This window comes from Notolepis coatsorum (genome assembly GCF_963971535.1).
Source record: "Notolepis coatsorum genome assembly, chromosome: 6".
Taxonomy (NCBI): domain Eukaryota; kingdom Metazoa; phylum Chordata; class Actinopteri; order Aulopiformes; family Paralepididae; genus Notolepis; species Notolepis coatsorum.
The window spans coordinates 79,942,484-79,963,794 of NC_140170.1; positions in this window are offsets into that span (position 1 = coordinate 79,942,484).

A 21,311-nucleotide genomic window follows, 5' to 3' on the forward strand; every position below is an offset into this window, starting at 1 on the left:
TCATATCCAAATCTCTTCAGTTTCTCATGATCCTGTGCTACCAAATGTGTCTCCTGCAGAAAAATCACTTCCATCTCACTTTTTTTACATTTCAACATCACTTTTCCCCCCCTTATTCTATTATTCATTCCATTAACGTTTAACGACATCATTTTTATACCTTTAACCATTGTCATCTTTCTTCTTCTTTCGTCTGTCAGTCCCCCCCATGTCACATTCATTCCCCCCTCCGGTTGTAGCCTCCGCTCTCTTCACCGAATACATATAATGATTAACATAAATAAAAAACATAAACTTTACATAAAGTGCTCCCAAGGCGTTCGGGGGGTCCCTGTGTCCCCCCCTGTCCCCTGCTGGTGGGTGAGGAGTAATTGCTCTCCTAGTGAGAGGCCTCCTCCTGACGGCTTGGGGGTTTGAAACCTTTACCCCCAACCGCTCGTCATATTTGTCCAGCCTTCTTACTGTTTTTATTGCTGTCGAGCTCCTGGTCAAAAGCGCTCTGTCCTTCATTCTGATCAAAGACCCCCATTTCCTAGGTCCCTCTCAATGTGGCTCATATGTTCCAATGTCCCTCCTTCCTCCCAAACCCGTGTGTGGTGTCTTCTGTGTACCCCTTCTTACTTTCTTTTCCTCCCCTCTATTTTCTATGTGATGTCCATTTATCCCCTTAATCCCTTCCAACTGTGTTACTCTCAGCGTGTGTCTATGTATTTGTTTCAATATGTTCTGTGTTCCGTCTATCATACCTAATTATATTTCCATTTATTTCCTCCATCAGCATGTGTATTATGTGTCCATGTATACGTTATGTTCGTTCCTATATCCTGCCTCTACCTGGGAATGTGTGTTTATGTATACGTTATTTCAGTTTCTATATTTTGTCTCTATTTGGATAGTTTTTTCAATCTCTTGTGCGTGTACTCATCCGTTCGTCTCCTCCCGCCTCCTCTCCCCGCCTCCTCTCCCCTCCTTCTCCGTCTCTGGCCTCCTCGTCCGTCTCCGCCTTCGGTCTGTGACGTCTCACCTCGGCCTTCTCCTCTCTCCTCCCTCCTCTCCCGGGTTTCGATCTCCTACTCTGGTCCATCTCCGTGCTTTCTCCAATCTCTGCTGCAGGCTCAGCGTCTGGCCCTCCTGTCCCCTTCCTTCTCCGTCCTCCGCCATCTGCATCCCCCGTCGCCTCATCTCCTCCGCGCCGTCGCGTACGTCACCGTCCCTTCCTTCCAGTGAATCCTTAGCGAGGTCATGGGTGATTGGAATTTCATTCCGTTTTCTTTCAGAATTCTCTTCAGTCCCGCGTAGGACCTGCGTGTTATTGCTACCGCTGTCGAGTAATCGTGATCAAACGACAGTCTTTTCCCCTCGATTTCTATCTTCTTGGTCCACGCGGTTCTGAGTATCAATTCCTTAATCTCAAATCTCAGAAAGTTAATAATCACCGCCCTCGGAGGTCTGTCCGGTTTCGGTCTCGGAGCCAACGCCCTGTGGGCCCTCTGTATCTCCATTTTTTCCAGTCCCGTCTCCTCCAGTTGTTCCTTGATAAGCTTTTCCACATATTGGATCACCGATTCCCCTTCGACTCCTTCTTTCAATCCCCATATTCTGATGTTATTTCTCCGTGACCTCCCCTCCATGTCCGATATCTTTGTCTCCATCTGTTCTTGTTTTTTAATCGCACACGTTAACACCTTGTGTATCTCTGTGTTCCATTCCTCCGTTTGCGCCGTTCTAGTCTGTAACTCTGTTACGTTTCTGTCCTGTTCCGCCATCTTCTCATCCACCCTTTTGAGTTCTGTATTCATTTCACCTCTGAAGTCCTCCTGTTCCTTCCTCAATTCCTCCCGTAACTTCCCAATATCGTTCCTTATCGTGTCCGTGTTCAGTTTTATCGTCGCTGTTATGGTCTCCAATATCCCGGCCTGCATGACCACAGCCCATCCTGGCATTCCTGTGTCTGCCTCAGCGGGACCTCCCCCTTCTTCCGCCTGTCCCTTCTCGGCTTCGCTTCGGGGGCTCTGTTTCTTCAAATTCTCCTCTTCTCGTGTGTTCTCCATTTCTCTTTCCTTCACAATCGTTGTCTCTTCCTTACTTCTCGTGTGCATCTTTTATTTTTAATCACTTTTCGGGTCTCTGTTTATCCGTTTTTTCGCTCATTTGACCAGGAGCTCCACCGCACGTGTGTTACCCGTCTGCTCTCATACCGGAAGTGAGCATTTTAGTCTTAGTCAGTTTTTGTCTCAATTTTGTCTTTTTAGTTTTAGTCTAGATTTAGACGACGAAAACGGATGACATTTTTGTCTATTTTTAGTTAATGTACTAAAAAATATATATTATATTATATAAATTATTAAAAAAAAATCTTTTCTTTTTTACAGGTACTGTTTTATATATACTGTTTTTTAGTAATAACTAGAAAGTAATGGTATTTATTCAACAACAGGTGATTGTATAGATTAGTATTAGTATCATTAAATGACAACTATGCTCAACTATGCTTCACCCACGGAAAGGTTGTTGGCACATTGGTTCCACACGGACATTATACGTTGTTGCACTTGCTTCCAGAAGGCTCTGTTTAGGTTAGCAAGTAGCTCTGTTGTGATTTTTAATGCACAATAAATATTCAACATTCTCTTTTGAGACTCCGCCTCAGACTCTTATCATTTGGCACTAAAAGCGAAACATTGTCACCGGTATGGCTGTCCACAACATGTCATTAATTGTGTGCGAGAGGTCGATCAGTTAGCCACATTAGCGTGAGCTAGGTTAGCCACTAGTTAACGCGAGCTAGATGGAAATACAAACAATGTAACGTTACTGGTGAAAAAGTGATTTACTTTGGAATACTCCTTTGCCAACTTGCTGTACTTTGCTTGCAGGTCTGCAACTGGATTATGAATAGTCCCAACTTTAGCCAAGGTAACGTTAAGCTAAAACTAGATTTTCAAATAGCTCTTCAGATAATGCTAATAACAGAGCTCCCTGTCACACTGCTGTCGGGACGATGGCATTAAGAAAAGTTATAATTATTTTGTTTCGTCTTGTTTTAGTCAACAATATCAACATACATGAAGAGAAATTTCGTCCTGTTTTTTGTAAATTGTATTTTTTTCTAATACTAGGTGTGCAATACGCATTTTCCCAGGCGGTGGCGCCTCTTGTAAGAAGTGGTCATCGTGGAGCCAGGGCTTGTCCAGCTGCACGTCCGCTAATTTAATATAATGATACTAGTGAATTTTTTTTAACTCTGTCAAAATAAACGAGCTGCATAGGCATAATAAACTGTAAGCGACATATACATGTTTGCACTGTCTTTTTTCTATTATAAAGTGCCTCTCGAGACTCGGGTCCATAACACATAACAGATCAGTCATTTGATTGTAATGCAGGTGCTCGCATTATAAATCGAATGTATGCGAGACAAGCAATGTAATCGTTTTGATGCATACATCTCTGCCCAGCCTACCCCACCTGTTGCTGTTGCGCCCCCGCACAGAGAGACCCATATCCCCGCACCAAAACGCTACGACGGGGACGTCTCTAAATGTCATGCCTTTATTTTTCAATATTCACTAGTATTCGGACAACAGCCGCACACTTAAAGTGATACATCTAAAATCGCTTACCTTACCTGTCGGGGGTCCAGGACTCCTGCGTTAGAATGGGCGACAGGCAGCTCTCCACTTCCCTCTGCAATTCGTTCCCTGCATACATCGCAAAAGGTATTCGACCACCCTCCCGGGGGCTCGGATAGTTCTTGTAACTGCCTCCGTGTTCAAGTTTAAGTTAAGTATGATGTCATAGACTATGTCAAATGTCATGACTCATAGTAGAATCGGCTGGCTTGTTCGCCATCCGCCAGGGAAACCGCAGATATATTCCTTTACTGCGAATTGAGAGCGTCCCAAAAATGATTCCAGGCCGCTATTTCTTTACCAACGGATTTCCAGTTCCGCGTTGACGCTTCCAGGCCGCGTCTATTCGAATCCCAACTGGTTCATGCGTCAGCTACACGCTGCTTTAATAACACTGCATTATCGAGACAGCGCCCCTATGACTTTGAGTGGCAATGAATTCCAAGAGTAGGGTAAATCTGCAGTGCCGGCACTGTGTAGTAGCGAGTCACAGCGCTGGCCGCCAGGCCGCGCAGTTGCAGCGGTTAAAAACATGGGGGGGACAAATACTGCATTCTGAAATCATGCAGGGGACATTTTCCGGGGACCCCCCCCCCGCAAGTTACGCCCCTGGTCTAAAGTATAAATATGTTTTTATCGTTTTCTGCAGCATTCTGCAGAATGTGATTTATAGCCCTAAATGCATTATATTGATGATCAAATACAGTTTGATAGCGATCGGCGCCAGATAAAAAATTTCAAATGTACGTGCTTCTAAAAGTTACTACTCATCATCTGATGTTGACCTCATCATCTGATGTTGACCGGATGGGGGGGGGGGGGGGGGGTCGTTTATAATTACGCGGCCAACGTTAGATGATTCATGTAGTGTGGATGATATGATCATCAGAGCAGTTTGTATCGAACACGGTAATAATAAACGCTGAAACTTACCCCAGTCTCCTCGGGCCGTTGGGCGATGAGCGTGGAGCAAAAAGATTGCTATTATGGGATGTTGAAATATGCGATCCATTTCCAGGTTGTATAATAGTATATGTCCAAATCATGTTGTTTATCGAGTTATTGGCAACGGATCGCTATCCATTGTGTCGAGCTCGAGTCCGTGGCCGGACCGAATATGGATGAGCACCAGTTTCCGTTTCCGGATTGCTGTTTGGGCAATCCGCCGATCGGCCACCAGATGGCGCTCTTGAACCATTGGAGAGTTGAGAGGAGATCAACAGAAGATCTCAAGACTCCGCGGGTGAAATATGATTGCCATCACAGATTTTTGAAATATTGATCTCAATGACGTGTTCCGGCGTCATTGGCAGATTACGCATGGCGGGGAATGACGTGTTACGGCGTCCTTGGCGATTAAAAGGTTAAGTTTCAGTTTCACTTGTAGAGAGGATTTAACTGCACGTGAAGACAGATGACATGTTACACAATGACATTTGGATTGATCAATATTTTGGATTTAAACACAGTAGCAGTTCAACTGAAGAGGAGCTCAGATGATCAGTCCGGAAAAGTATGTAGGCTTGAAGGGAATTTCATCCACCCAAGTCCTTTCGATTGATATTAGTATGAACCAGCCAGTGGAGGTTTCTCTATGACAACACGTGAAACACAAATGCACTCATAATTCATAATTATTATTAATTTACATATATATATATATATTTTTTTTTAATTATTATTATTTTATTTCGTTTTATTAGAAACGTTTTCCTCTGTAAAAAAAATTCCAGTGAATTTGTTTTCTTCAAAAATGGCCAAAATTGACAGCTCTGAGCAGGCCTGCACTGCAGTAATGACTGCAGTAATATTCGTGCAGAATAACTGCACAGGTTGACCTAATTTAAATAAATAATAAATAATAGCCAATCAAAATAGGCTATTAACTTCATCTAAGCACGGTCTGTGCAGTTTAACTCTTGCCATTGAATCAGGGATTTGAATGATTGACAGCCTTGCAAGCCAATACACGGAGGTTGAATGATTGACAACCTTCAAATCCAATCAGATTGCTGCATTGCACAGTCAAAACGGGTCCAGCTGCAGTTCCGTAGGTTAGGTTTAGCTGCGGCCAATCTCAAGTTTCTCAAGTTTCTTTATTAGTTGTCATACAGAAGTACAGAATACTTTTATACAAAATGTAACAGAAAGAAGCATTTTGTATAAAAGTATTCTGTACTTCTGTATGACAACTAATAAAGAAACTTGAGATTGGCCCGAGCTAAACCTAACCTCCGGACCTGCAGCTGGACCCGTTTTGACTGTGGCACTAGGCAGCATGAAAGAGATCGCTAGTAGTTTAGTAAACTGTACAGCTGTACCCAGATAGCAAAAAATTAGTGAATCAACGTTGAAATAGGGTTAGGCAGAAATATTGAATCTATGTTGAAGCCTGACATCGAAATTATACAAATCGTTGTTTATGACTTACATGTTGAATCAACGTTAGGTGTCAACCATAACTGATACTATATCAATGTTGATTCAACCATCATCTAAATGGTAATCTACATGCACATTTTAGTTGATTTTATATTGAATCAATGTTAGGCATCAATGTTTATTCAACCATAATCTAAATGGTAATCTACTTGTACATTTGTAACTTGTACATCTACTTGTAACTTGTAAAGTTAAGGAATCAATACTGATTAATGTACATTTTACATTAAAATATCGCTGCTGATATGTATACATCATAACATTACATGTTTTTTCCTGCTGTTAAACACACTATTGTTGTTCAAAATTCTTATATGACCATATTTCCAAAAATGTGTGAACAAAAATGACAACATGGCTTTAATATAAAAATTAATTTTTTTCTTTCAAGAGGGTCTCATCATACTTCCACAGTGACCAGTTAACCTTTTACACAAACATTAAATAACAGACCTTATAACAGACCTTTCATTAACAATACTATATATAGCCATATAATATAAACACATAATATAGTGTTTAGAGGGTATATCACAGTGTTTAGAGGGTCTATCAGTGTTTAGAGGGTCTGTCACAGTGTTTAGAGGGTCTGTCACAGTGTTTAGAGGGTCTATCAGTGTTTAGAGGGTGTGATAGACCCTCTAAACACTGTAATATACCCTACAAACACTGTGATAGACCCTCTAAACACTGTGACAGACCCTCTAAACACTGTGACAGACCCGACAAACACTGTGACAGACCCGACAAACACTGTGATAGACCCTCTAAACACTGATAGACCCTCTAAAGACTGTGATAGACCCTCTAAACACTGATAGACCCTCTAAACACTGTGACAGACCCTCTAAACACTGACAGACCCTCTAAACACTGTGACAGACCCTCTAAACACTGATAGACCCTCTAAACACTGTGATAGACCCTCTAAACACTGTGAAAGACCCTCTAAACACTGATAGACCCTCTAAACACTGTGACAGACCCTCTAAACACTGATAGACCCTCTAAACACTGTGATAGACCCTCTAAACACTGTGAAAGACCCTCTAAACACTGATAGACCCTCTAAACACTGTGATAGACCCTCTAAACACTGTGACAGACCCTCTAAACACTGACAGACCCTCTAAACACTGATAGACCCTCTAAACACTGTGATAGATCTATCAGTGTTTAGAGGGTCTGTCACAGTGTTTAGAGGGTCTATCACAGTGTTTAGAGGGTCTATCAGTGTTTAGAGGGTCTGTCAGTGTTTAGAGGGTCTGTCACAGTGTTTAGAGGGTATATCACAGTGTTTAGAGGGTCTATCAGTGTTTAGAGGGTCTGTCACAGTGTTTAGAGGGTCTGTCACAGTGTTTAGAGGGTCTATCACAGTGTTTAGAGGGTCTATCAGTGTTTAGAGGGTCTGTCACAGTGTTTAGAGGGTCTGTCACAGTGTTTAGAGGGTCTATCAGTGTTTAGAGGGTGTGATAGACCCTCTAAACACTGTAATATACCCTACAAACACTGTGATAGACCCTACAAACACTGTGATAGACCCTCTAAACACTGTGACAGACCCTCTAAACACTGTGACAGACCCTCTAAACACTGTGACAGACCCGACAAACACTGTGATAGACCCTCTAAACACTGATAGACCCTCTAAAGACTGTGATAGACCCTCTAAACACTGATAGACCCTCTAAACACTGTGACAGACCCTCTAAACACTGACAGACCCTCTAAACACTGTGACAGACCCTCTAAACACTGATAGACCCTCTAAACACTGTGATAGACCCTCTAAACACTGTGAAAGACCCTCTAAACACTGATAGACCCTCTAAACACTGTGACAGACCCTCTAAACACTGATAGACCCTCTAAACACTGTGAAAGACCCTCTAAACACTGATAGACCCTCTAAACACTGTGATAGACCCTCTAAACACTGTGACAGACCCTCTAAACACTGACAGACCCTCTAAACACTGATAGACCCTCTAAACACTGTGATAGATCTATCAGTGTTTAGATGGTCTGTCACAGTGTTTAGAGGGTCTATCACAGTGTTTAGAGGGTCTATCAGTGTTTAGAGGGTCTATCACAGTGTTTAGAGGGTCTATCACAGTGTTTAGAGGGTCTATCAGTGTTTAGAGGGTCTATCACAGTGTTTGTAGGGTTTGTAATCACTCGTTTAGCATTTCAAATATTTGTATATTTAAATAAATAAAACTCAACTCCGAGCAGCAGTTTCTCTGTAGGCTCCTTGAAGTACACCATAAGGAGTCTTCTCCGAAGCCTCTGGATCATATCTGGCCAGAACATACCTGATCTCCGGGTTGTCCAGTTTCTGGCAGAACTGCAGGATGGTCCATCCTCTCTGACCCAGGGCATCTTGGATCTTTTGAAGGGCATCTGTGTCTGTCAGGAGGCCAAAGTGGGAGAAAAGCCCCGTCTGAGCGAAGAGAAAAGGCCATTCCTCTTTGAGTTCCACCATCATTGGTGCAAAGTACCGCTGCATGATGACGTAGGTCCTCTCCATCAGAAGTTCTGCTCTCTGCCCCACCCATCCCTTCCTCTGTGTACAGACATACAAATACATGTAATGAGTACCCAAGTAACAACAATTAAATTTGATGTCGCCACCTCTGGGAAATTGATTGGCAAACCTTTAATTTCATGCTATCTCATCATTACTCATTCTGAATATTAAGGTGGCCTTTTTGCTTAATGTGGGATGTTTATTCATGTGTCAATTCACCAAAAGTAAAGTAGATTGCATGCCTGAGTAGATGTTCCACAGATCCCTTTTCAAAGCCCCCAAGGCTTCCTCTGTCTCCCCATCCGGTATGTCTGCTGGGCCCCACCTCACACACCTAGGGATAGGAAGAAATCATAGGTTAACTCAATACTATTGGGGGAAATTATATTTTACAAAATCTATACATAATTTAAACATTCAATCCAAATAACCTAAGTTAGTCTAGCATGGCAGTGCCCCTGTAACCCCTAATTGCTCCCAATGGAGTGTGAATGGAAAGGACACTGGCGCTGTTTTGCCACCCGTACACATAGGGACCTCTCATCAGCCTGGACTCTCCTGCCACTCCAGTGTGTCGTCTTCCCTCTCTGCGGCGTCTAGCCTTCTTTAAATACAAGGAGACTAACACTAAACAGCAAAAAAAAAATTATGATGCTGTTAAATGATAAGTTCACAATTTGACTGTAGACCCCTCTACCATGAACCTGAAACACAGAACCAATAATTTCACTCATCACTGCAGTGTTGAGCTTACTTCTGTTCATCACATATGGGACATAAGATCTCTCCCTGTGCAAGCTGTGTAAGGATTAAGGATTAACGCAGTTAATTTCTCTTCCCTATTGTTAACATGTAGGAACAATTAGATCTGAAATTAGTTTCAAAACGGTTGCACTGTGGGGAAAATTAAAAAGTACAGTAGATTACAGTAGATTATTATCTGTTCTTATGCATGCCTGGTGATACTAAATCCAAATTGAACTCAGGCATTTGAAAGATAATATATATATAAATGTGTGAATTGGCTATAATAAGGTCATTTATAAGCATCATATTCTATAATAATATTTCAAATTGCATTGGTCCGGATGGGAGAATTCAGTACTGTATCTACAAAACCTTCGGTTTAATCATCTTCCCTTTATTAATTTTTACACATGATCTCAAGAGGGGACTGAACGAGATCAGTGGCAGTTTTTAATGTTTGGTCATTATTAGCATGGTGTTATTCACTGTCAAAGATGCAAAGAAAAATCATAATTCATATTCTCCTTTGTTTCATCACAATTTAAGCAAGCCTAGTAATAGACACAATATTTCTGACACTGTGAATACATTCCCTGAGGTCCATAGATGTCCCTAGATACCAATAATATGCAAATGGGCCTTTCGATTTTGATTACTATTATTGTGAAATAATAATTAAATGTGAAATATTGCTATGTTATTGTGAGATTACAAAATCTGATGTGATATTACAGAGGATTTTGATTACAGTATTTTATTGTGAAATAATAATTAAATTATGTGAAATCAAAGGATACTGTATGAATGTCACTGTAATATGACACTCATAACAGAATTAGTTATCAATAACCTACCTGTATAAAGGTTAAAAGTTGTTGAAAATATTTTTTTCCCTCATAAATATACCACTATATACATTCATTTCTTATATTAGTTTTAAAATGACCATTTAACAGTTTAACAGTGCTCTGAAAATGCTCTGAGAACATGCGGTCATCATTCACTGTTTTAAGCACAAACACATAAGGGAGGGAGGGAGAGAGACAGGCCCGGCCTGTATGCCTGCACCCTGCCATGTTGTTGGTTTACCATGACTTTTTAGCAAGCAAGCATAATGGTAGCAGCAATGCTAAGCTAACTGATTGTGCCAGTGTATCCTGTTAAAGAATACAGCATAAGCCACATTTTGAAACGTTACTGACGTTAGCCTACATAAAATGTATAACAGTTATGCAACAGGTGGATATCACTAAACACCAAAATCAAGAAACATTCATTATAGCTAACTGCTAACGCTACTAGCTAAATTAGCTTCAGCTAGCAGGCATGCATAACGGTTAATATAATATTCTCTACCATGTAAAAACGAACACGGCACTACTCCGCTGGCGTTTGCAATCGAAAGCATACATACAACATACAACATACAACATAATCGACATTATTGCCATGCAGTACTCACCAGTCTTAATGATGCAGAGAGACATGAGGTAGCTACCAGGAAGCTGCCGCACAGGTGCATTCTGGGATGCGCGGCACAAGTGCAGTGCAGTCTGGGTGATGAGACAATGACGACAAACAGCATACGTTGATTCAACATTTATTAGATATTGGCATTTCAATCATTAAAATGCAACCACAAAACAATATTGATTCAATGACATGTTTTCAACATTGGGCAATTGGTTCATCGGTTAATGGGTGATCCACCATCAATCGTCGACCTTAACCAAAAATCAAGCATTTTGACCATAAATCAACATTGAATTAACACCTTTTGCTATCTGGGGTAACAACACAGTAGGGCAGGCTAAATTAAACTTTCCGCCAACATTAGGACCGAAGTATAAACCAGCAACTGAGCAACATGAAGAAGTGGACTTATGCATCTCAGAAAAAAGTAAGTTGTAGTGTTTATAAAACGAAAGCATGCTTAGCCTGGACGCTAACGCGAGCTAACGTTAGCCAGGCGAATTGTTTAGAGAACAATACGTGTCCGTAACAGTAGTGTAAGTCGTGTCTTCTTGGCTTTAGAATGTCAGTTTGTGTAATGTTACTGTAACCGAATTGAAACCGCATCATAACTCCTACATCGAACATGTCACTTTTCAAAAGGCATGAATGAATGTAAACTTTATTTAACAGATTGCAGAATGGGTACAATATACAGTACGGCTCAATACACATAATTATTAACGAGATGCAGACCAGATAAAGACTTTCGTCTTGTTTACATCAGGGTCCCCCATTTTCAATTCATAGTTCAAGTTTCAAGTTTCTTTAATATTTGTCATACAGAAGTACAGAATACTTTTATACAAAATGCTTCTTACTGTTACGCTCCAGAGACTGTGCAAGACAAGATAAGTATGAAATAAAATAACATAGTAAAATTAGAAGTAAAAAAATGAGGTCACAGTGTTCAGTTTAGACATATGTACAATGTTCGATGCAGAATAGACGTAGTTACCATACAATATACAATACTGTGCAGTGTACTAATATACAATACTATATAGTGCAAGGCAGAAATGGGACGAGGTGCAATTTAGGTACAATTCACAGTAGGTGTACGAGTTGTAGTGCAAATCCTTTATCAATAAATATAAAGTGTAAAGTGTGTTTGTGTGATCTAAAGTGTGGAGAGTGGGTGCTGCAGTGTGTTGTTTGTTTGAGTGAGTGTGTGCGTGTGGGTGTGTGTGCTGTGTGCATTTGATGGTTGTTGCATAGTGTTTATTGTTCGTTTAGCAGCCTGATGGCCTGGGGATAGAAGCTTCTTCTGAGTCTTTCTGTGCTCGCCTTAAGACTCCGGTATCGCTTGCCTGACCGCAGCAGTTCAAAGAGGCAGTTGTTCGGGTGGCTCGAGTCCTTAATAATTCTCTTAGCCTTCCCCTTGCACCGCTTGTTGTAAATGTTCTGGAGGGTGGGAAGCCCCCCTCCAATTGTGCGTTCGGCTGAACGTGTCACTCTTTGTAGTCTGCTACGGTCTTGTGCAGTGCTATTCCCAAACCAGGAGGTGATGTTGCCGGTCAGGATGCTCTCTATTGTACATGAGTAGAAGTTCCTAAGGATCTTCTGACTGACTTGGAACTTCCTTAGGCGCCTGAGGAAGTAGAGGCGTTGTCGTGCCTTCTTCACAACACTGTCAATGTGTGTGGTCCATGTCAAGTCCTCGGATATGTGGGCTCCGAGGTACTTGAAACTGTTCACTCTCTCAACCGGTGCCCCGTCGATGCTGAGGGGGCTGTAGTCCTGAAGTCCTGTAGTAGTGAAATGTATCTTGTGTTATTAGGAGCCCTGCTAAAGTTGGTAGCTAACGTTATATTGATAATGTTTCAATATTATCAGGTTGATATTATTAGGTTGATAATGGTGTCAGTGTGTCAGATAGCAAGGTGGAGATCTTTGTTAACTAGTAGAGCTTTGGTTGAGAGAGATTACAGTGCTGTCTCTTAAAACTCATAAACAAGTATTGAGCAAGATGAGTTAGTCTGTTGTGTTGTGCGTATTGTATGGGAGGGATAATGATGACTGTGTGTAACTAGGAGGGATATGAGGACTGTGTGTATGTGGCACTGAATTGATGTAAACAAGACGAAAGTCTTTCTCTGGTCTGCATCCCCTTAACAATTGTGTGTATTGAGCCGTACTGTATTGTACCCATTCTGCAATCTGTTAAATAAAGTTTTCATTCATCATTCATTCATTCATTCATTCATTCATTCATTCATTCATTCATTCATTCATCCATTCATTCATTCATTCATTCATTCATTCATTCATTCATTCATTCATTCATTCATTCATTCATGTGTAGAAAGAAGAACTATAACATTCTCATTCTCAAAGACCACAGTCTTAAACACACGCACACACAAAAGATACATGGACTATTGTTATTGGACACAAGCCACACACATGGACCCTGCACTGCACCATAATACACCTGTGATTATAGTATACTTGTTATTACACACACACACACACACACACACACACACACACACACACACACACACACACACACACACACACACACTCTCTCTCTCTCTCTCTCATTCAGTTCTGTTGTGTTAATATAAACCCGCCGTGGTCTCTCTCTGTCTCTCTCTCTCATTCAGTTCTGTTGTGTTAATATAAACCCGCTGTGGTCTCTCTCTGTCTCTCTCTCTCATTCAGTTCTGTTGTGTTAATATAAACCCGCCGTGGTCTCTCTCTGTCTCTCTCTCTCATTCATTCATTCATTCATTCATTCATTCATTCATTCATTCATTCATTCATTCATTCATTCATTCATTCATTCATTCATTCATTCATTCATTCATTCATTCATTGTCCTTGTGTTACATAAAACCCATCTGTGGCCTTGTGCAGAGGAAGGTGGTACATACATGTTAGATATTCCAATGTACAGTTTAGCATACCATTGATTCAGAATGGTCTGTTTTATTGAAATCGTCACAGCAGTATAGTTTGTTTATACTTCAGAAGTATGATATTTAAACATGGTCCCCAAAATGAATGGAAGCGAATGAGGAGCCTAACACCTGGGAGGAATGGGGGTGTTGCAGCGTTGGGGATGTTTAAAAAATATAATTTAATATATAATATAATATAATAATTTGTGCTTCACCTACAAATTTGGTCAGCAGCCTCCACTGGAACCAGCTGACCAGATATTCAGAGCGACAAAGTTCTATTTCAAACAGAGTCTTTATTGTTGATCACACAGAGAAGAAGAACAGTCGCCCTCCACAGGGCTCAGCCTAGCACAGAATGAAGACACACATTGACATTTATACTCCTCATGGACAAAGGAAGAGAAGGGAAGGGTGTGTGTGCATGTGCGTGTGTGTGTGTATGTCTGTATGTATGTGTGTGTCACAGAGATGATATACCAAACAGGATGTACGGGGGGGCCCTGTGTGTGTGTGTGTGTGTGTGTGTGTGTGTGTGTGTGTGTGTGTGTGTGTGTGTGTGTGTGTGTGTGTGTGTGTGTGTGTGTGTGTGGTGTGTGTGTGTGTGTGTGTGTGTGTGTGGGTGGAGGGAGACACAGAGCCACAGCCCCAACAAATCATGAGGGATGCAGCAACGGGGTCATCAGGTCACTCAAGAGGCAGGGGGGGATGGAAGAGTGTGTGTGTGTGTGTGTGTGTGTGTGTGTGTGTGTGTGTGTGTGTGTGTGTGTGTGTGTGTGTGTATGTGTGTGTGTGTGTGTGTGTGTGTGTGTGTGTGTGTGTGTGTGTGTGTGTGTGTGTGTGTGTGTGTGTGTGTGTGTGTGTGTGTGTGTGTGTGAAAGAGGGACTGGGGACAATGACTTCCAGATGTGGTAAGAGACACATACACAGAGACGCCAGGCCCCACGAGGGTGCCTTTAGATATAAGATATTACTAGGGATGCCCCGATCGATCGGCCAGCGATCGGTATCGGCCGATATTCAGTATAAATATGAGATCGGTGAATTCCGATAATGCTTTATTTTCGCCGATCGTGAAAACCAATCGATAACACGGAAAACATGATCCAATTCTCTGCGGAGTTCTCACTCGCTCTTCTCTCACAGCCACACTCTGCTGCTGCACGTCTTGCCCCTCCCCCTCACAGACCCGTCATGTCAACAAACCCTTACCACAGCAAGAGTCGAGTGGATGAGCACCTCAGAGCTCCTCTTTCAACATAACAAGCATTAAACAAAATGGCCCAGTCATCTATTCACTTTTGTTTAATACATGAGGCGTTGTCTAATGTTATCTAGCTACTGATAGCTCCTGATATCAACGTCTGATATCATCAGTTTGGTATTCGTTTTCGCAAGTGCTGGCTAGCGTTGGCTAACTAGCTATCGCTCGTGAGCTAACGTTAGCTACCTAGCTAACATTACTGTTTAAACAAAACTACACAGTCAACTATTCACTTTAGTTTAATACATGATGCATTGTCTAACTGGCTAGCTACTGATAGCTCCTGATATCAACAAATGCGCATTTCAGTTTAAGAATGATAGGGATGCGCCAGCATGAGACCTCCGTTAGCTAGGTAGCTAACATTAGCTCACGTTAGCTCACTGTTTTAACGAAATGACCCAGTAAACTAATTAGTTCACTTTATTTTAATACATGATGCATTGTCTAACGTCATCTAGCCGGCTAGCAGTAGCTACAGATAGTTCCTGATATCAATGTCTTATAACATAATTGACATTATTAGTTTTTGCAGCTAAACATTGGCTAATTAGCTATCATGCTTCATAACACTGCGAATATGGCAATGCTGAATGTGATTTGACCAAAGCAGAGTATACACACAGACAGTGGAGCTGTTTGCAGATAGCGAGCATTTTGACTTGTTGCGTGGTGGCGATGTCTCGCAGATAATACAACTACAAGTATAATTATATAATATGTATATAAAAAATAAAAAAATATTATTATTATAATTTTTTTTTATAAAACCAAAAGCGATCGGTATTGGCCGATATGGCTCATAGACGATCGGTGATCGGTATCGGTGGCAAAAAACGTGATCGGGGCATCCCTAGATATTACCAGACATTAATGAACTGATGAACCTATCAACTTAAGATATTCAACATCAAATATTACTAGATCAATGAACTAAACCTATCAGGCTATTGCTTTTTTTTCTCTGTCAGCTGTGAGAGAATGTCCGCGGGTCCGCACGCAGGAGATAGTTGCCGTGTGTGTTGGTGACACACCAACTTTACTTGGTGTATGTCTGTGTGTCTTTCCATTGGGCGAACAAGAAAATTAAAGAAAACTGTAAAATTGTAATGACGCTGCTCCTGCTGTGTTACAAACATGATATAATTCATTCAAGGTTGTTTTAGGGACACCTGACACCTGTAGTAAGGCGGGGAGGAGAGACTCACAGGGAGAAACAGCCTGCAGTGCGCGTTGTTATGGTCTGTCCGCTTGTCATCGTACGTGTGTTTACAAGCTTCAACGTTTTTATTTTTATTTTTTTTTATCTTTTCCCCCCTCCTTTTTCCTCAGTTATTCTCCCATCCCAATGTTAGTCGTTATGCCAATTCCCAATCCCCTTCCTGGTCGCTGCGCACCTACACCTACCCCCCACAGTCGGTCTGGGAGAGTGGAGGCTATCACGTGCTTCCTCCGACACACGTGTAGCCAATCAACCGCTTCTTTTCACCTGGCAGCGCGGACTCTCACTGAGAGGGTGTAACGTGTGGAAGGATCACACTACCCCCCTTAGATCCTTTCCTCGCTGAGCAGGTGCCCCGACCGAACTGTAGGAGTCGCTGTTTACAACGACCAGGACTCACCCACCAGCTTTCCCACCCCTAACACTAACAATTGTGTTAGTATGAACGACCAGCCAAGCTGGTAGCAATGCAGAGAGCTGGGCTCGAACCTCAAGCTTCAACGTTTTATTCATCATACATTTCTTTGGCAATACAAGCTTAATATTCAATGTTAAAGATCAATGTAAGCCAGTGTAACGTAAAGTAAAGATATTGAGCATAGATTTGTAAAATGTGCAACCCTAGTTTCACCTAGTGGTATGAGACGTTTTCATCGTATGGCTGCACGTACCGCATCGCCACGCCCATACCGTAAATTCGCGGGACGAATACACATACCGTTACACCCCTAGTTCCTAGTGTGTTATATTCCTAGTGTGTTATATTCCTCGTTGTTGGAGCCGAAATACTTGATTGGATTTATTGTTATTTATGTTTGGTTGATGGTTATACCTATAGAGGAAAATTAGTTGAATGTATGGAATATTGAAAGAAATTATGTATTGGTTTATATAAGTTATGCAAATCACAATATTATGCTATGGATAAAATATGAGTTATGATTGCTGAGTGTTCATCTAGGTCTGGCTCCCTCTTTGGGTCAGCTCTGCTTTTACAGAGCCAGGTACAGTAGGATCCTTATTAGGGGAACTGCTCGCACCTGGGAAAGGCCGAAATTAATAGGATATACCTGGTTGGAGACTGGGGAGCGGACACAGTATTTCTACCGCAAATACCAAAAATATAGACTCAAATCATCTTTAATTTAATTGTTTTATAAGGCAAGTGGGCCAAACTCTTTCTTTAATGATTTGTGAATAAATCCCGTTGTTAATTGGAAACAACAGACTTTTGGTTTTTGGATTGCGCGTCGTCAACCCCGCTCAGAGTGGCTGTTTGTTAACACATCCACCGCCGTTCACGCTGTACAGCGTTATTGCCCGCCATGTGTTGTCTGCCACACCACGCTGTACAGCGATATTGAGATCAATATTTCTTTTTTTCGCCATGGCATTCATAATTCATATATACACCTCCGGCGCTGCAGCTGGACCCTACGGCTCAATACAACGACGGCTCAATACCGCCGCCTGGTGGATGGTCGGGCGAGTTACACTGGTAAACAGGATATGGCTGCTGTGCGTCGATTAAATTCATCCGGCCGTCAGATATTGTTGCAAGGCTCCCGACAGACACTATGTACATAATGGATCGCTTTATAAACGTAATAATCGATATGATTTCGGCGTTTATTGCGACATACAAACCGGAAATGGACCTAGGCAATCTACGTCCTATATCTGGGATCTTTCACCGCCAGTCTCATTGGCGAACGGTAAGAGGACGCTGACGTTATTTTCAGCCCAATTGTTTATTCATTTCACTGCAAACCGATCTGATCAATATATCACCCATACTACATAAAGCATTTACTGACGATCACAGAATTATAAACTACCCCCCCCCCTTTCCTCCGCGCATGATGACGCATAATGTAAAGGATCATATACAGTTGAATTTTTTTATATAGCGTGTATCGGGAATAAACGGAAATCGATAATCTATGCGTTTATGCCTATAACTCACGTTCTATGAATTACTGCAGAATGAATGTTTGAATGAAAAAGTATAACGTTCCTACATCCTGAACGATAGATAATCGATGTTGAATGGGCCATAGTAATGTCAATTTAGCAATACAATTTAAAAAGTTATAGCCCTGCAAAGAAGGTGAACATCTCCATAGGCTTAGAGTGGTGGCAGACTGGCTATATTGATGGATATAACCAGTGATGGGCAAGCTACTTGGAAAATGTAGTAAGCTACACTACAAGTTACGCTCGATTAAATATAGCTCAACTACAATGGAAGCTATCCCCAGATAAATGTAGCAAGCTACACTACAAGAACATGGCAAAAATAGCTAACTACATCGGCACTACTTTTTTTAACTTTATGATCAAGTTTCCACCAAACAAATAGGCAGGCAAAAAAAAGGTTCAGTTTGATTGTTTATTAGAAAACTGAAACAAGCCCTCGGTCTGGCTTTTTGTGTCATCCTTTTAACATGAACTTGTATTATGTACAAAATGTTAATAAAGTATAAGAAAATAACTGTGGAAACGTAATAAATAAAAGGCAGTGAAACAATAATCAAATAAACACGAAAATATATACTCTCTCTATTGGAATGGAGACTTTTCAGCACAGGATAAACTGCCCACTTTATCAACCAAAAACACACTTCTTCAATATCTGAATTTTAACTAATAATAACTGTCTTACTGCATTTTACTATTATGCTAACATGTCTATACTACCACCAACTATGCTAATATGTCTATACTACTACAGTACAGTATGTACTCAGAGTATAACACTCAAGCTCGACACTGCTAGACAAACAATACTACTTATCCTTGGCTGCTAGATATGTACCACTCCTGCTGACTTGTTGTACACAATTTGTAAGTTGCTTTGAATGAAATTTAGCGTCAGCTAAATTACCAAATGTATTTAAATATGTAACTCACAAAACATTCCATGGCCCCAAAATCATGTGGGGACCCCCCCTGGGGGTCCTGACCGACCCACAGGTTGAGAACCACTGCTCTAGGTGATCTTTTCCCTCTTAGTGTATTTATGTTAGTTTGTTTTTTCTTTTCTCCACCCCCATAATTGTTCATTTTCTGCCTACAGTGAAACATGATAGGAGCTATCTGTTAGTTAAAGCTGTTGACAAAAAGTGCACTGACTTGTGTGCTGTTTGGGAACAGTTGACAATATTTATGTAAAGCTTTTCATCAGCTCACCTGCATGTGTGTTCTCAAGTTAGTGCTGGACATGTGGGAAGTTGAGAGCAGCTTCGTTTTTGGCTGACACAATAAACACCTAAATACATATGTTTTAGGCGTTTTTTCAGTCAAACTAAATTTAACATAAATCTTTCCAGATAGGGCCATGGAGAGGCATTGTTGTTATTGACATCATCTTCATCAATGCCATCAGCCCTGGAAACATAGAATGCCTCTGCCATTTCGCGCGGACTGGTTCATTCATTCAGTGGTCTGTTTTGATTTTCACTTCCTGATTTGCGGAGCTGGAGTGGCATGTCCCGCCCTATCCTGCCTCTGATTGGCCTACCCGTAATGTTTTGGCCTAACCGTACTCAATCGTGAGTCATCATACTCATATCTAAACCAACCAACCAATCATAGTGGGTTTTCTACAGGGAGTTTTTTTTCCCTCACAAATCTGTTTCTCCTGATAGTAGCGTGTAGCGTTTTGCTCACGCTACTCACTACTTCGTTCTAAAAATAGCTGCACTACAGAGAACGCTACTTGGTTCAAAAGTAGCGACGCTACCATCACGCTACTGAGAAATGTAGTTAAGCTATGTAGCGTCGCTACTTGTAGCTAGCTACTGCCCATCACTGGATATAACCAATGGCAGGGAATGTGTTAAAGCCACTACACTCGTGTTGACGTTATGTTTCTAGTGTTACTCTTGTCTAGTGTTATTCTTCTTGTATTAGAGTTACTGTCTAGTCTTAGTCTTTGTAGTTGCTGTCTGTTAGTGAGTTCTCTATTTGGTGTCTGTGGTCTGCTTGTGTTTTCCCAGTGTGTGTCTTGTCAGCCGGAGTTGTAGTTCTTTGTGTTTCCTGTAGTTCTTTGTCAGTCTGTCTCCCCTCCCAGGTGTCTCCAGTGGTAATCATCCCAGGTGTTTCTCGTTTGTCATTTGTGTCTGTATTTGCGTTCCTTGTTTCCTGTTCTCTGTGTGGGTTCATTATCATTTCCTGTTGGTTCCACTGCATTTGTTACCCTGTCCGTTTTCTTGTTAGAGTAAGTAAATGTTTCCTTGTTAGTATTCCTTGTTGATTCTAGCGTATGTTTTACCCTCTTACAGTGGTTACTGAGAGGTGTTGTTTTTGTGTTTTTCCTGTTTGACCTTAGTGTTATTTTCCCTCCCTCTTGCAGCGTTGGCTGAGAGGTTTTGTTTTCGTGTTTTGCTATACATTTTAAGAGTTTATTAAATTAAAGCTCCATTGACGCGCTACACGCCTGGTCTTGTCTGCTCCTGGGTCCTATCACCACCACCACACGCAAACTGTGACATCAGAGTCATTAACCAGGGAATTGACCCTTGATTGGGATTAACTCCTCCATCACCAGCCTTAAAACGTGCATAAACCCTGGAATGCATTACAATATTGGAATAAATCATTTTATCAAACTGCCTTTAAATTGATTTTATTTGCACATATTCAAACATTGAGTTTGTGAATATTGTACCTATCTCAAAGCACTATACTGTAGCAACATTTAAATTCATTAGATACAGTATGTTCAGTTAACAAGTCATTTTAGGAGTCTCAGGTTGGACAAGAACGTTTCTACTTACACTTACAGAAGATGTAACATCTACATCTAGGTTACCCTTTCAGTCCCAGAATCATCACTTGTCACTTGCCCTGGGTGCTGTCACTGCAGACATTCTACGGACTGGATTATATACCAGGGGGAATGGATGTTATTTGACCACGTGGTTATCCTGCCACTTTATTTTTAGACATATAGTATTCTAACACTAGTGCATGTGTCTGCCGTGATGTACAGTACTGCCCTCCAATGGCAGTGATATTATATGCAGGTGTGTGTGTGTGTGTGTGTGTGTGT